Consider the following 14,766-nt stretch of genomic DNA (forward strand, 5'->3'; position numbering starts at 1 on the left):
GTTGCTGACAAGAAGGTAAATTCAGAATCTAAATTGGCATTATCAAAGGCTATTGCAGGTCGTAAATCACCAGTTGTCGCGTGTAATTCAGATCCGCATTGGCCCATCAATATTTAGTGCATCACGTCTTATTATTTTATAGATTACACCCCTGTTTGATGAGACACCGCTTGCGACCGGCTTTCTCTGTGAACCAATTTTATGACTTCCCATGTCATTTTTTTGTTCCATACAAATAAAACTCCCGACGCAATTCTGGGAAAACTTGTGAAGTTCATGCCGCCGCCCTTCCCGGATTGGATAGAAATTCACCTGTTATTTTTTTTTGTTTTACTGGAACATTGCGGAAGATCATTTCTTAGTTTAGGGTTTATTTGGTTCTTTATCTGGTAACATACCTCGAGCGTATTTTTAGTGTGTACGTTGGTGTTTTGCGTGTACCTACTTTTTGAAAAATGCCCAAAAGCTAAACCTTCCGTCGACGATTGGATACGAAGTCACTCCGAATTAAGATATGAAAACTGCAAATTAATTTGTCAAGTGTGCCTCAAAACGGTAAGATTTTTGGATTCGATCTGAAAATTATTTTGCCAATGTATTATTTTGTAGATCAATTGTGAAAAGAAATACAATATAATGCAGCATCTTAAAACTACAATTCATAAAGAAAATTTGAAAAAATTAAAAAGGGGAAGTAAACAACAGACCATTGCCCAGTCGTTAGCTTGTAGCTCAGTAACAGATGAACAAGAATTTTACTTTGTTTTATGTAATTCGATGGTATCTTCTAATATACCTCTAACAAAACTAAATAACAATGTATTTAAAAGTTTTTTACAAAAATACACTGGCAGACATGTTCCTGCAGAATCAACCCTTTGCAAAAGCTATGTCGACTTAGTTTACAAAAATGTAATCGAAGAAATAAAGAAGATAATTGCAAATAATTATATATGGTTCTGTGTAGATGAAACCACAGATTCTTGTGGACGATACATAGCTCATTTAATGATTGGAGTATTGGATGAAAATTGTGCATCAAAAGCGTTTTTAATTAGTTCTAAGCAGTTAGAACAAACTAACAACAATACTGTTACTCGATTCATCAATGAAGGATTAACAAACTTCTTTTTGCCAAACCCTGTACCAAACAAGAAAATATTGCTGATGCTTTCCGACGCTGCTGCCTATATGGTGAAAACATATTCCAATTTTATGAAAATTTAACCCACTGCACTTGTCTAGCACACGGGCTCAATCGTGTGGCGGAAACTATTAGGATGCAGTTTCCACTGGTAAATACTTTAATCAGTGCAGGAAAGAAAATTTTCTTAAAGGCTCCCTTGAGAGTTCAAATATTTCGAGAAAAAATGCCAAACGTACCACTTCCCCCTGAACCCATTTTAACAAGGTGGGGTACATGGCTGGCTGCTGCTTGTTATTATGCCGATCATTTTGATTCCTTCAAGGAAATTGTGTTAGAATTTTCACCATCCACTTCTGAAGCAGTTACAAAATGTCAAAAAGTCTTAAAAAATGAAACAGTCAAAAAAAACTTGGCATTTATCAAGACTAACTACAGTTTCATTGTCGAAGCCATAAAAAAGCTGGAATCGAGGGATCTTCCTTTGGTAGAATCGGTTGAAATAATAGAAAATTTTGAAAAAGAAGTCGCAAAAGTAAGAGGACCTTTTGGTAATGCTGTTTCAAAAAAAATGAATGAAGTTTTAACTAAGAATGAAGGATTCATGATTTTGAAAAAAATATCAAAAGTCATAAAAGGAGACATTCTTGAAAATCTGACGATAGATGTACCTATTAATATTATTCCGAAATTTAAAAACGCTCCCATTACTAGTGTGGAGGTCGAACGAAGTTTTTCTTTCTTCAAAAATGTTCTTACCGACAGAAGAATGGGATTTTCAGTTGAAAATTTAGAAAAACACCTGATTATTAGTTCATTTAGAAATGATTCTGCATAAAGTGAATAGGTAGAAAAGTGTCTTTTTTAGATCTGTCACTCTATGCTTTAGTGTTTTTAGCAATTGTTTTATTTTATGTTTGAGTTAATTTTAGTTTTGAGATAATAAACAAGTAAATATTTAATATATCAATTTATTCATTGAGTTTTGAACTAATTATTTACTGTAACCTTTGAGCTTATTTTAAAATTTTATGCCATTTTTTATGCTTATTTTCTAAAATTTTTATGCTTATTTAAGCGCTTATTTTGTGTTTTTTTATGCTTATTAATCCGCGCTCTACTCATTATAGATGGTCGGTGCGGACTTATTTATTATTTATTTATTAAAAATGGTTTGGCCTCTTCGTTCACCAGACCGCAATTCGATAGAGTATGTTTTAGTATTTTACAGTAGAAGTCCGTTAGGATAGCCTTTACTGCCGAGCCAGAGATTTTGTGAGACGAGCTCGCAGAGCGAGTCGAATAATACTGGCGAGGCTGTAAAGGCCCTAACGGACGTGTATTGTACAATAGTTTTTGTAATATCTCTACGATTCGTTCAAAATTATCTTTTTGAAATACATCTTTTTCAACGCCATCGAAAAAACCGAATGATTAATAAGTGTGCGGAAGACGTCGTCATGTCAACCGTTGTTTGTGAAAAGAAATTGTTTCAATGTTGTTTGTCAGATTTGTTCAACGCTTAACTTTCCGTTGAAAATAAGTGAATGAAATCAATAAAAAATCGCAATCAAGATATTCCCGATGTCCGGAAGTGAGGTCATCGCTATTGCCTGCAAAATCGCGCTTGTGTTAGTGAAGCATCATCTTCGATCTTGTCTCCATTTGCTGCTGTTTGTCAGATTTGTTCAACACTTAACTTTCCGTTGAAAATAAACGACAGAAATAAATAAAAAATCGCGATCAAGATATTCCCGATGTCCGGATGGCCGCAGAGCAAGTGAAGTCATCGTTATTCCTTGCAAAATCGCGTTTGTGTTGGTGTTAAAATTCTGAAGCATCATCTTCGATCTCGTCTACATCTGCTAGTGGAAAACGGATTTCGATTAATTCAAGGTGTGTCCCATAACATTAAACATTAATTATTGTACCAATTGTAAAAAAGTTGAAAAATAAAGTTTAGATCTACGTTGCTATAGTTATTTAATCATTCATAACGGCCGCTCCCGCTCATAACGGACACCTATAACGGACTCCGGCCGTTATGAGGTTGTTTACATGGTGACAAACAGTCCGGAAAGCCACCTTTAACAACTAGATATTACAAAAAATAATTTAAGGAGTACATCGAGCACATGGCTTATTAACCAAAACAAAAAATTACGTTTAAAAAAATCCAAAAGGTGACATGTCTGTTTGAAATTGTAGTTTATCAATAAACTCCCAATTTTATTTCCTGTGTGTACATATCAATACTTTCCTGTGGATTCTCTTCATAAAATGTTTGCAGTGGTTAGGTGCAGTGTTTGGTTTCGATTTCTGAGCAGTTTATTTGTTAAGAGAGCTGCCTTCTGTGGACTTTGGTATAGCTATTCCAATTTTTAAGCCTATTATATGATACAGAATGATTTAGTGTTTTTAATTAGTGAGCTGTTTCCGACTTTGAATACCTACTATTATTTAAAAAATCGTAGAGAAAACGTTGTATTTGACTCTCTGATTACAACACCCGACTTCAACACGTGTGTAAACTTCATCCTGGTGAATAATAGACTACATTATATAGGTACTAGTTAATAATATATTATTTGACGAGCTAATAATGCCTATCATAATCCACGAGGGTGAAAGGTAAAAAACGAGCCGCAGGCGAGTTTTTAATCACCAGAGTGGATTATAGGCATTATTCGCGAGTTAAATGTCGTATATTTTATCTACGGCTTACGACTTTTTTTCATAAAACACTTAGCTTACAAAATTTTTAAGATGTGTGACTTATGATAAATCACAAGTAATAAGTCACGGGTGTAATTTATGACTAACATAATGTAATGTTACGTAAATAATAAACGTACTATTTAATGGTCGTAGATAAAAAATTTAAAATTTTCAAGTTGTTGAAATCATTATGAGACACTTTGAAATCATACCAAAGATAGAATATCATGCGTTCAGATGAAAACCTGGACTGATGATGACATTCCTTATTTATTTTCTTAGTCCATACTTGCCATACTTTTCATCAGCTTTAAACCAATATTTACAAGTAAAGCAATGATTACCAATTTGGAATGCTGTCGCGCATCCATAAAACTATTTTCTCTTCAGTTTCGTTTTGAGAAACTGTATTTTAGAGCAGAAATGCATAATGTCGTGCGCTTCATTAAAAGGTGGACTCTACGTCACTTTGATTCAACTTTGTTTAAAAATCATGTGTCTATAAGGCTGTCACCTTTTATAACAATTTTCCAAATCATTATAAACACCTTACATTGCCTTAAAAAACATCCTTGGCTTTCTATTGTTCGTAAATCCAAAAAAGAGTTTAATTTTTTTCTTCTGATAACTTTTTTTCGGTGTTGGTAATTTCGCCACCAAGCATCATTACGAGATTAACATACAGGTAAATTCGCCACCACCGTTTAATGGCATGCTAAGTCTACCGGTAATTTCGCCACTGTACTTCCCGGAATTAATCTACATTCTACACCTACTTGCCCATAAGGACGGCGCCGGCGGACGGCCGACATACATAAATACTTATTTCTGTATCTGAGACAGGAAAATTAAAACAAGTAAATGCATGTATATGGAAAAACAATTTATTATTTAAGATTACAATGGAAAGATTAATTCTTAAAAAATTAAAATTTTTTAAGAATTAATTATTATTATGTCGTTTTATCATATTACATATTTATAAATTTTTGTCTGTCTTTGACATGCTTCTTATGAATTTTTGCTACCAAATGTAGACTTTGTATTTTCACATAAGTGTCTATTTGAAATTCTTTCAGTTTTTCTAAAAACACAAATAAAGTTGGGTCAGGTGTCAGGTAGTTACTTAAATCCACCCTTATTATTATTATTATTATTATTATTATTATTATTGTTGACGGCTAACAGGCTTGACGCCCAATTAGAAGCCCTGCCAAAAAGAAAATTATTGGGTATGACCCTCAATAACAATGTATTGAAAAATATTGGTGGCGAAATTACCGATGGGATTTTACTCAACGGGAATGCGCAAAAGATTAAGGTAATTACTGGTGGCGAGATTACCTGTCCCCCTTTTTTTTTATCTGAATCTATTATTTCCAGGTAATATAGCGATCGTCTGTTCTACATACAAATGCTTTCGTTTCGTTACTAATACCTGTGTTTGTTCATATAAAAAAATCTAAAACCGAATCTGTTTCATGGTCATATTAGACGCATCTTGCGTCGAAAGATAATTTTATTTTTAAATTGAAGACAATATGCGCAAACTTTTTAGAGCTTCCCAATACATATTACACATATAACATTGAAACATAGTATCATCAAAAAATAATTATTGGTTTTTGAACACCAACCAATTTCGATATTGATCTCATATGTGTTTAGTAAATATGTACACTGTGCCCATTTTATCGGTTCCCGCCTTAAAGCTACAAAATAGGCAACACAATTTACTTTTCGGAGATTGCTGTTTAAAAAAAATGTTTTTTTTTATTGGTAAGCTATTTTGCTCATTTAAAACACGCCTGAGCGTGTATAAATCGAACTTTTAAAAACGCGCGTTTTTTAAAGTTTCCATAGCATCATCAACAATCCGAGAGGAGAGGACCGGAGAGGACCGGTCTAAATATTAACATATTAATGATTGATCTGACAGGAGTACCTTGTAACGTCAAATAAAATACTACTAACAAACGTTTCAAAAGCTTTAATAAAAAATATTCAACAACCTGAACAACCTTAATCTTTTAAATGAATGTGAATAATATACTTAGTTGAGATTAAGTGACAGATTGGAAATTCATTTTTGTTTTTTTCATTTTCCATGACAACGAAAGGTATATTCATATCACATCACTAATGTATTCACGTTTTTATTTCCATTTTTTTAAATATTTATGATTTCAAAGTGTACCAATAAAAAAAATAGCGTAAAGTATTCGTGGATAACTGGTCTTTAAAACACTTGCTCTATTTCGAACACTCCGGCTGCGCCGTCGTGCCCGAAAAATCGCGCGTGTTTTAAAGACCTTTTTATCCGCTTATATGTACTTCAATATACTATTTTGAAAAATTTAAAAAGGTTGCATTGAATTTTACATTGCATATTACCGTCATGGATGACATCAGTCATCAAATACTTCAAAAATTTGGAAATAGTTGTCGGAGTTATAAATTCTAAAAAAATACCCTCTAATTCCGAAAAAGTGGATATGTTGGTCATACTAGGAGAATCTCACGGGAATTATGAAGCAGCTATCCCAACAGAAGAACTCCTAGTAATCACGTCTTCAGGAATCTTGAAATAACGTTAAGAGAACATGGGAAATTCAAGAAAAAAAGAGTTAGGCGTCGAACAGTTACTACAATGGAGAACGAAGTTGCAGTGATAGAAAGCGTGACAGAAAATCCACACTTCAGCCAAAGACAAATTGCAAGACAACTGAACATTAGTAAAGGTTCAATTTTTAATTTTTTGAGTGGTAACAGTTTTCATCCTTATCAATTGTACAACATCTAACAGAAAATGATTTTGTTCTACGTCTGCAGTTTTGTGCATTTGTAAGGGATCAATTACGACACAATGACAATTTCTTGTCCTTTGTTTTATTTACTGATGAAGCGACTTTCATGAATAATGGTAGTATGAACAGACACAATTCTCACTTCTACTCCCAGGAAAATTCTCACTGGATACAGGAATCTCGAAATAGAACATTTAAAGTGAATGTGTGGTGCGGGATTTTTGAAAACTATGTTATTGGTCCACACTTTGTTGAGGGTAATTTAACAGGACAAATCTACCTAACTTTTTTAACGAACACCCTGTCTGAACTTTTGGAAGAAGTTCCGTTGAATATCAGACGCAAAATCTGGTTCCAGAATGATGGAGCGCCTTCTCATTATCACAGAGATGTAAGAACGTATGTAACGCGTGCTTTCGGAGAGCTAGTTATTGCGAGAAACCATCGGTGGCCCCCTCGAAGCCGGGATTTCACACCTCTGGACTTTTTTCTTTGGAGCAAAGTGAAAAATGAAGTGTATCGAACTCCAGTTGAAACTGAAGAAGAATTACGCCAAAGAATCATAGAATCATGTAGATCTACAGGTGTCCCAGAATGAACCAGCATAATTTTAACCACGAGCTACTCCCTTCATGTAGAACTCGGAAAAAATATTTAAAAAGTTCTATTTCAAAAAATAAAATGACATTTAATTTGTGAGGTACAATTTTTTTTTATTGCTTTTAGTCTTCTACGTTATCCCACAACCTCGTAGGTAAAATTTCGGCGAAGTAACTTCTAGGAAATATGCTTTAGAAAAAGAAAACCCCATTGGTGTACATTTTATAAAATATGATATACAAGGGTGTATTTTTAAAATGTGCCGAAATTTTACCTACGAGGTTGTGGGACAACGTAGAAGACTAAAACCAATTTAAAAAAATTGTACCTCGAAAATTAAATGTCATTTTATTTTTTGACAGAATTTTTTAAATACTTTTTCCCAGTTCTACATGAAGCGAGTAGCTCGTGGTTAAAATTATGCTGGTTCATTCTGGGACACCCTGTATCACTCCAGAAATGTTAACAAGAATTAGGAGACATTTTCTTCGGAGAGTGGCGCTATGTGAAGAATTAATGGGAGACAATTCGAACATTTGCTCTAATTTGCTCTAAATTACTCTTTTGCTGTTTAGAGGAACTCTAATTTAAACTATTAGGTTATGCGTTATGTCACTTTGTGGCATATTAAATGTTTCACTTTGGCTAACTATTATTCTTATTTTAAAAAATAAATAATTCCACCAAGATATCTGTGCAATGTATTATGTGTTGCCTATTGCTAAACCGTAAGGCGGGAAGAGATAAAATGGGTAGCCTGTACATACTCGTAAGTATATATAGGGTTATTCACGAGTAATAATGGGCCTTACAAACATTGAAACGCAACCAGTTATACATTTTCATCGCCTTCGTGGATCTTTATATTTATTAAAAAAAATTTAAAACATATAGTCGTTTTCAACGACATCCGTGCTGTCAGTGTCATTTTTTATATGTTGGTGCAGATTGTACACACAAATTCATAACCAGTATTCAGAGTATAAGCAAATTCTAGTTAAAAAAATGTCAAACAACAATTTTAGGTTATTGTAAAAGAAAATTTATATTTCGTGAAACATCAACAACAAACAAGAAATCAATCTTCAACATGGTATAAAACATGGTTACACTAGGTAAGTCATCCTTGGAATCCGAATCACATTACATATTTTCTTTGTTTTGTCGAAAATGATAGGTAGATAATAATTTGAATTTGTCAATTTTCCGCGTCAAGTTAAATCGCCAAATTAGGAAACTTAAAATTACTAAACTGAAACAGCAAGTGATGCCAACATACTGCCATATTGACAGCACGGATGTCATTGAAAACGACTAGGTATAGTTGGTTTTACTTTTTTTTTAATTTGACATGAAATAGGCGTGTAAATTACTTAGGGCCGGTTGCACCAATGTGAGTTAAATTTAACTACAGATTAAAATATACGAAAAAAATGTTACAACAATAGGTAACTAAAGTAACGAAGCATTTTAACCTACAGTTAACTTTAACTGGCGTTGGTGCAACCGGCCCTTAATGTATATTTTTTAGGTTATTTTTATTTAAACACAAATACATTTTAGGTTTGATAGATGTCACGTAACGACGACTGGAAATTGTCTTAATAAAAGCAGTCTTGAATTCATTAAAAAATAAAAATATCAATTGGTATCTACTCGTTTGGGAAATAATTATGTTTATTTGGTTGCCTCGGGACGTTGTTAGGCCCATTATTACTCGTCAATACTCCTGTAATGTGTCAAAATTTGTGGTAGATAACTTTTATCTTCAAGTGGTCGAAAATCGCGCCTTTGTGTATCTCCATAGAAACGGTTAAAGTGGCTTTTTTTCTGAGCGTACTTCAAGTCCTCGGAGTAAAAGTGTCCACCGGCGTCTCGATCGAGTCAAATGTAAGGTCATTTGAACCATTTGTCACGATTCATTTATCAATTACAATCATCAATTACATGAAATATTTAATAATTAAATTATCCCCATTAAAATACAGCCCTAAAAAAGCGAAATAACGAAATTATTATCCAATGTTTAACCGGTTCCACTGTCGTTAAAGACGAGCCGCCCGTTGTGGGCGTGCCCATGGATATCAGGTCAGATATCAAAAGCCAAAAATAACGCAATTTCCCTTCAGTGTAATAGTATTTTAGAGTAGAAGTCAGTTAGGATAGCCTTTACGGCCGAGCCAGAGATTCTGCGAGACGAGCTCACAGAGCGAGCCAGTAAAGGCCCTAACGGACGTGTATTGTACAATAGTTTTTGTAATATCTCTACAATTCATTCACAATTATATTTTTTAAATACATTTTTTTAACGCCATCGAAAAAACCGAATGATTAATAAGTGTGCGGAGAACGTCGTCATGTCAACCGTTGTTTATGAAAAAAAATGGTTCCAATGTTTGGCAGATTTGTTCAACGCTTAACTTTCCGTTGGAAATAAACGAATGAAATCGCAATCAAGATATTCCCGATGTCCGGATGGTCGCAGAGGAAGTGAGGTCATCGTTATTCCTTGCAAAATCGCGCTTGTGTTAGTGTTAAAATTGTGAAGCATCATCTTCGATCTCGTCTACATCTGCTAGTGACATACGGATTTCGATTAATTCAAGGTGTGTCCCATAACATTAAACATTAATTATTGTACCAATTGTAAAAAAGTTAAAAAATAAACTTTAGATCTACGTTGCTATACAGGGTTATTCACAAGAGGGGTATTTCTGAATTTCTTTTTGCCGCAACCCATTATACACATTGCAAGAATATCTTGATTTCAAATTTTGAAAATAATTATAACTGAATCCACGATGGCTCTTAGTCCTGTCTCTTTGACGTTAAAGCAAATGTAAACTTTATTAGTACTTTTAATTCGTTCGATACAAAGAAAACACTCAATTTTTAAGCAATGGTTTATTTGCGAACACCAATCTCATCCACACGCTAAACCCGAATTGAGCCTCTTTTTCTCGGTGCTGGAATCCCTTCCCGCTTTTCTGCGTTTGTCCTCGTCCCTCGTATTGGGTTTCAGTGATTCCGATGCCGTGATTAGACGTTTGGTCCCGAATTTGCTGACACAAAAAAATTTTGTCAATTCTAAAAATTTGTTTTTACAATAACGACGAAAAGACTGACATTTATGGAGTGTGGAAAGAATTCTGTCACCTCTGCGGATGGTTAGAAGCCGATGGTAGACACTTCGAACACCTTTTCCATTAACTTAATTCGTTAATTTACCTATTTGTTGAATTTTGATTAAATACAGGTTATCTGCCAATCTGACATTTCTGACAAATCTATCCAACTCACTTTGATTTCTAATTTAAAAGAAATAACACATTTGATTTAGTAGTTACTGCCATTGGTATTGTTGATTGCGGCAAAATAAAAATTCAGAAGTGAATAACCCTGTAGTTATTTAGTCATTCATAACGGCCTCTCCCGCTCGTAACAGTCGCCCTTAACGGACTCCGGCCCTTATGACTTATGAGGTTGTTTACATGGTGACAAACAGTCCGGAAACCCACCTTTAACAACTTATATTTAATTTAAGTACATAACATTTTTGTTTTACAATACAAAAATTTCCGATAATAATGCGGAATCTGGAAAAGTGCCGCGAATGCTTGCAGCGTTTCCACGTTGAAGGGAAATCCTCTCAAAAAGGAATTTCTTTGATTTTGAATCGCCTGATTCCACAATAAGTCGGTTTCCGATGACGTTAATGAAATCGATGGCTTCTTTGCACCAAGGGCCTAAGGTTTCAAAGGCTAAACCTTTAAATACGTAATTTGACGAAATAATTGAACTATATTTGCTATGTTTCCATTTGAAAGCCATTTCACCGGCAAAACCTAAAACTTCAGAAGTTTTCAAAACGTAACTTTCTGCAAGTGTATCTACAATAGTAACGTCCCAAACTAAAGGTTGACCTTTAATCCATGGTACTAAATCATCCCATCTGGGCGTTTTCCATCACCCCGAGACAGTCCGTTTGGTTCTAAAATTGAATTAACATAAATAGAAGTCAAAGACCGGTTGATAATGGACTTAATTTCAGTGTGTCTGGAAAATCTGCCACTGCTTTTATACAACTTAGACCGTGGATGCCAATTTCGTCAACTTTCGCATTGCATTTGCAAATATGAGATGTACAAAGATTACAACCCAATCTTAAACCAATACAAACTTGGAAGGAGGTGTTATCTAAAAGAGATCTTGGTTACATGCAATACCTTCTCCTAATATTGGTATTAGGAGAAGGTATTGCATGTAACCAAGATCTTGATTCTCTGCATTGCAAAGCCTTAAAACGAGCCAAGTCTCTAGGTGATTAAAGATTAAGTCATTGGCAATTATTCGTTTGATATTGATATTATCCCAATTCTTCTGAAATTGTGGGATTTTTGGTCTTTCGTTCTCATTTTCTACATCTTAGACTGCTAAAGCTTCATCATAATGGTGAATAATAATCTCCTTTGAATTCAATAATAGAGAAACAAGCTTTTTAACACGATGAATTGAAGATAGGATAACAGGGAGGCAAATATCAGAAATATCAATATCAAATATCAGTTAAACGTACATAAAGTATTCTTTCTAAAGAAGACTTTAAAGAAGAATCAATATTGATTTAACATAATTAGAAAATTTCCAAAATGGAGTTGTTCTTAATAAAAAATTAAATTTTGGTATGAAAAGACAGTTCTTGATTAAAGTATAAGCAACGTGTCTGCTAAGAAGTTCAGCTTTGTTTAAAAGATTTTCAACTGTAATTATAGTTTTTTCGACAGTGTTTTTGAAACCTTGGTCAAAGATTGGAGAGCCTAAAAGACATAAACTTCCTCGGTAAGTTGTAATCGTTTGCTATTTACGTTTTGATAATGTTTGTTATACAGCGTGTCCCAAAATTGGCGCACTAACTACTTACTGCCTTATCGAGGATGTTTAAATGTACATGAGAAAAATATAGAAAACATTCTTCAGAATTAAATTTTCAAATCGGGGAGGGTTAAATGTAAATAAATTTGGCATCGTTGCATGACAGAAATGAAAATAAAACACGGACACTAAACTCATTTAATTTTGACTCCCATGATGATATAACAAATAAATCAATTATTGCAATTAACAATAATACAACGTAACTAAAGATATACATCACTACCTTGCAATGTTGTCGTAGTGGATTTAAGATTGTGTATAATGCATTCATTTTTGTAATGACGAACTAGCTGAAACTTTTTTTTTGTTAGATTTTTTTTACAAAATAAATACAAATCAGACAGTTGGCAAAGATTTCAATTGTCATATTATTGTCATTGTCAAAATGAATGAATTTCCAAAACGGAGTAGAGCATCAGTAAGCAAGCAGACGAAGCAGCACATTTTAAAGGCTTTCAACAAAATTAAACAAATGACTTATGGAGATAATGGAAACGTAATGAAAAAGTACTAAATTGTAGAAGCAGTGGCGGATATTTTTTCGGTAAATTCTAGTCTAAAATAAATAAATTTTTAAATTGTCAATTAGAATAGTGTCAAATTTTTATGACAATATAATTCATGTACGGTTGGCTTCAAAAAAACCGGGAACTGTCAAAAAAACTTCTGTCAGATTTTATTACATTTTTATAGTTTGAAACGACCTTTTAGAATTTAGGTTAAAAAACTGCACTTATGTGTCAGAAATACTACTGTTAAACAGACACAAATTGACATAAATTGACAAATTAAATTTCCAATTCACATTAGGTCAAATTTCATTTCCCTTTTTTTTTGAAGCCAACTGTATCACGTGATCATGAATGATCCAATCAAAACGCGTAAATCCTTAGTTGCATGGGTATCACAGCGATAATAAAAAACAAAAAAATTATTATCTTGTTGACTTCCGTTGTTACGATTTTTGATTGAAATAAATTTGTCAGTTTGACAAATAAATGAAAAATTTTGTATTTCATTTCTTATTTATTGTCTCATCTCCAGCTCAATTTCACTCATATTATCATCGATAATAATCCTACCACTAGTTATATTATAGCCGACAATAATCAAAGGCAAAATGACAATAAAAATTTTTCAAAACTGACAGAAATTTGATGTCTTACTTTTTATACTCCCAATAGTACCAATAATATTATAAGGGAAGTAGGAATTACTGGTGCCTTAAAATTTGAAAGTTGTAATATAATGTAACTGCAGGAAAAAAAATAAATGTGTTCATGTCCGATTTTTGTGATCCGCTTGAAGATATCATTCAGAGTAGTCAATCAGTTGTCAATCTCTGGGCTTACCACAAAAAGACTCACTTCTACTCTTTATGATATATTTAGGTCCGGTTGTATAAAGCGATGTCAAGTTCGTTGTTAAAGTTAACATAATATTAACACTTTCCCTTCACCACCCGGCGGCACGGCAATTCTGCCGGAGTACATACACTATTACGGATATTACTATCAAGTAATAGTGCAGTGCTAATCAACATAATTACCGTCATCTCGCCTCCACATTTTGACTTTGTTGTGTTTTATTATGTTCTGTGTCAATGTTAAGGAACTTCCTCACGATATGACATGAGTATAATAATATTGATAATATACCTTTTTGAATTTCCCTAAATCCAGAATTTTTAAATTTTTAAAAAGAGATTGTGGTACTATTCCCGTTGCTGAAATTATAAGTGGTAAAATCGAAATTTTTTATAAACACCAAAGATTTCTCATAGCAACGGAGAGCTCTAAATATTTATTAATTTTTGTGTTGTATTATGTGAATTTGGAACAGCTATATCTAAAAGATATGCTTGCTTTTGTTGTTTATTTAAAATAATAATGTCTGGTCTGTTATGCTTAATATGAATGTCAGTTAAAACTGTTCGATCAAAATATAATTTGTAATTGTCATTTTCCAAACAACTTTCTGGTTTATAACTATAATGTAGTTCTGTATTCTTTAATAAATTGAATTTAACAGCTAAATTCATGTGTATAATTTTAGCGAATATATCATGACGTTTCTTATATTCGCTTTGAGCCAAAACGGTGCGATCTGATTGGGGGATATTTAACATTGGACTTGAATAAGCCAGTCAAATGGGCGGATTTCCGCCTTGACCCATTCTTAGCTGACAGGATGTTAACTAAGCTTTATACAACCGGGCCTATGTATTTTGCAAGGATGTTGTATTAAATATCTTATTTGTTTCTAGTATACTAAAAGATCGTTCGAATGTTAAAACTATAAATGAGTGACTAAATTATTTCTGTTGTTACCTAGAAAGACAGGAGATGTTGGTAGCCTGCTATAAGTAACTGAGGAGTAATAAATCACTCCTAATCGTCCCAGGTTAGACTTTCAAATGTATGGTAAACTGCCTAGTCATTATTTTCCTTTTTTAATAAATATAAAGAAACTGAATACTTTTTAAAAATGAAAATATCTAGCTCCATGCAGTTAGCCAATATAAACCAATTTCTGCATCGAGCCTCCTTAAAATTAAAAAAA

The 14,766-nt window shown here is 33.3% G+C and overlaps 1 protein-coding gene across 1 annotated transcript in view; it reads right to left on the reverse strand.

Moving 5' to 3' along the window:
• The window catches only part of LOC138137430 (somatostatin receptor type 5-like), an 82,587-nt gene that overhangs the window by 48,553 nt on the left and 19,268 nt on the right, over positions 1–14,766 (reverse strand). The window lies entirely within an intron of this gene.

This window comes from Tenebrio molitor, chromosome 8 (assembly GCF_963966145.1).
Source record: "Tenebrio molitor chromosome 8, icTenMoli1.1, whole genome shotgun sequence".
Lineage (NCBI taxonomy): Eukaryota > Metazoa > Arthropoda > Insecta > Coleoptera > Tenebrionidae > Tenebrio > Tenebrio molitor.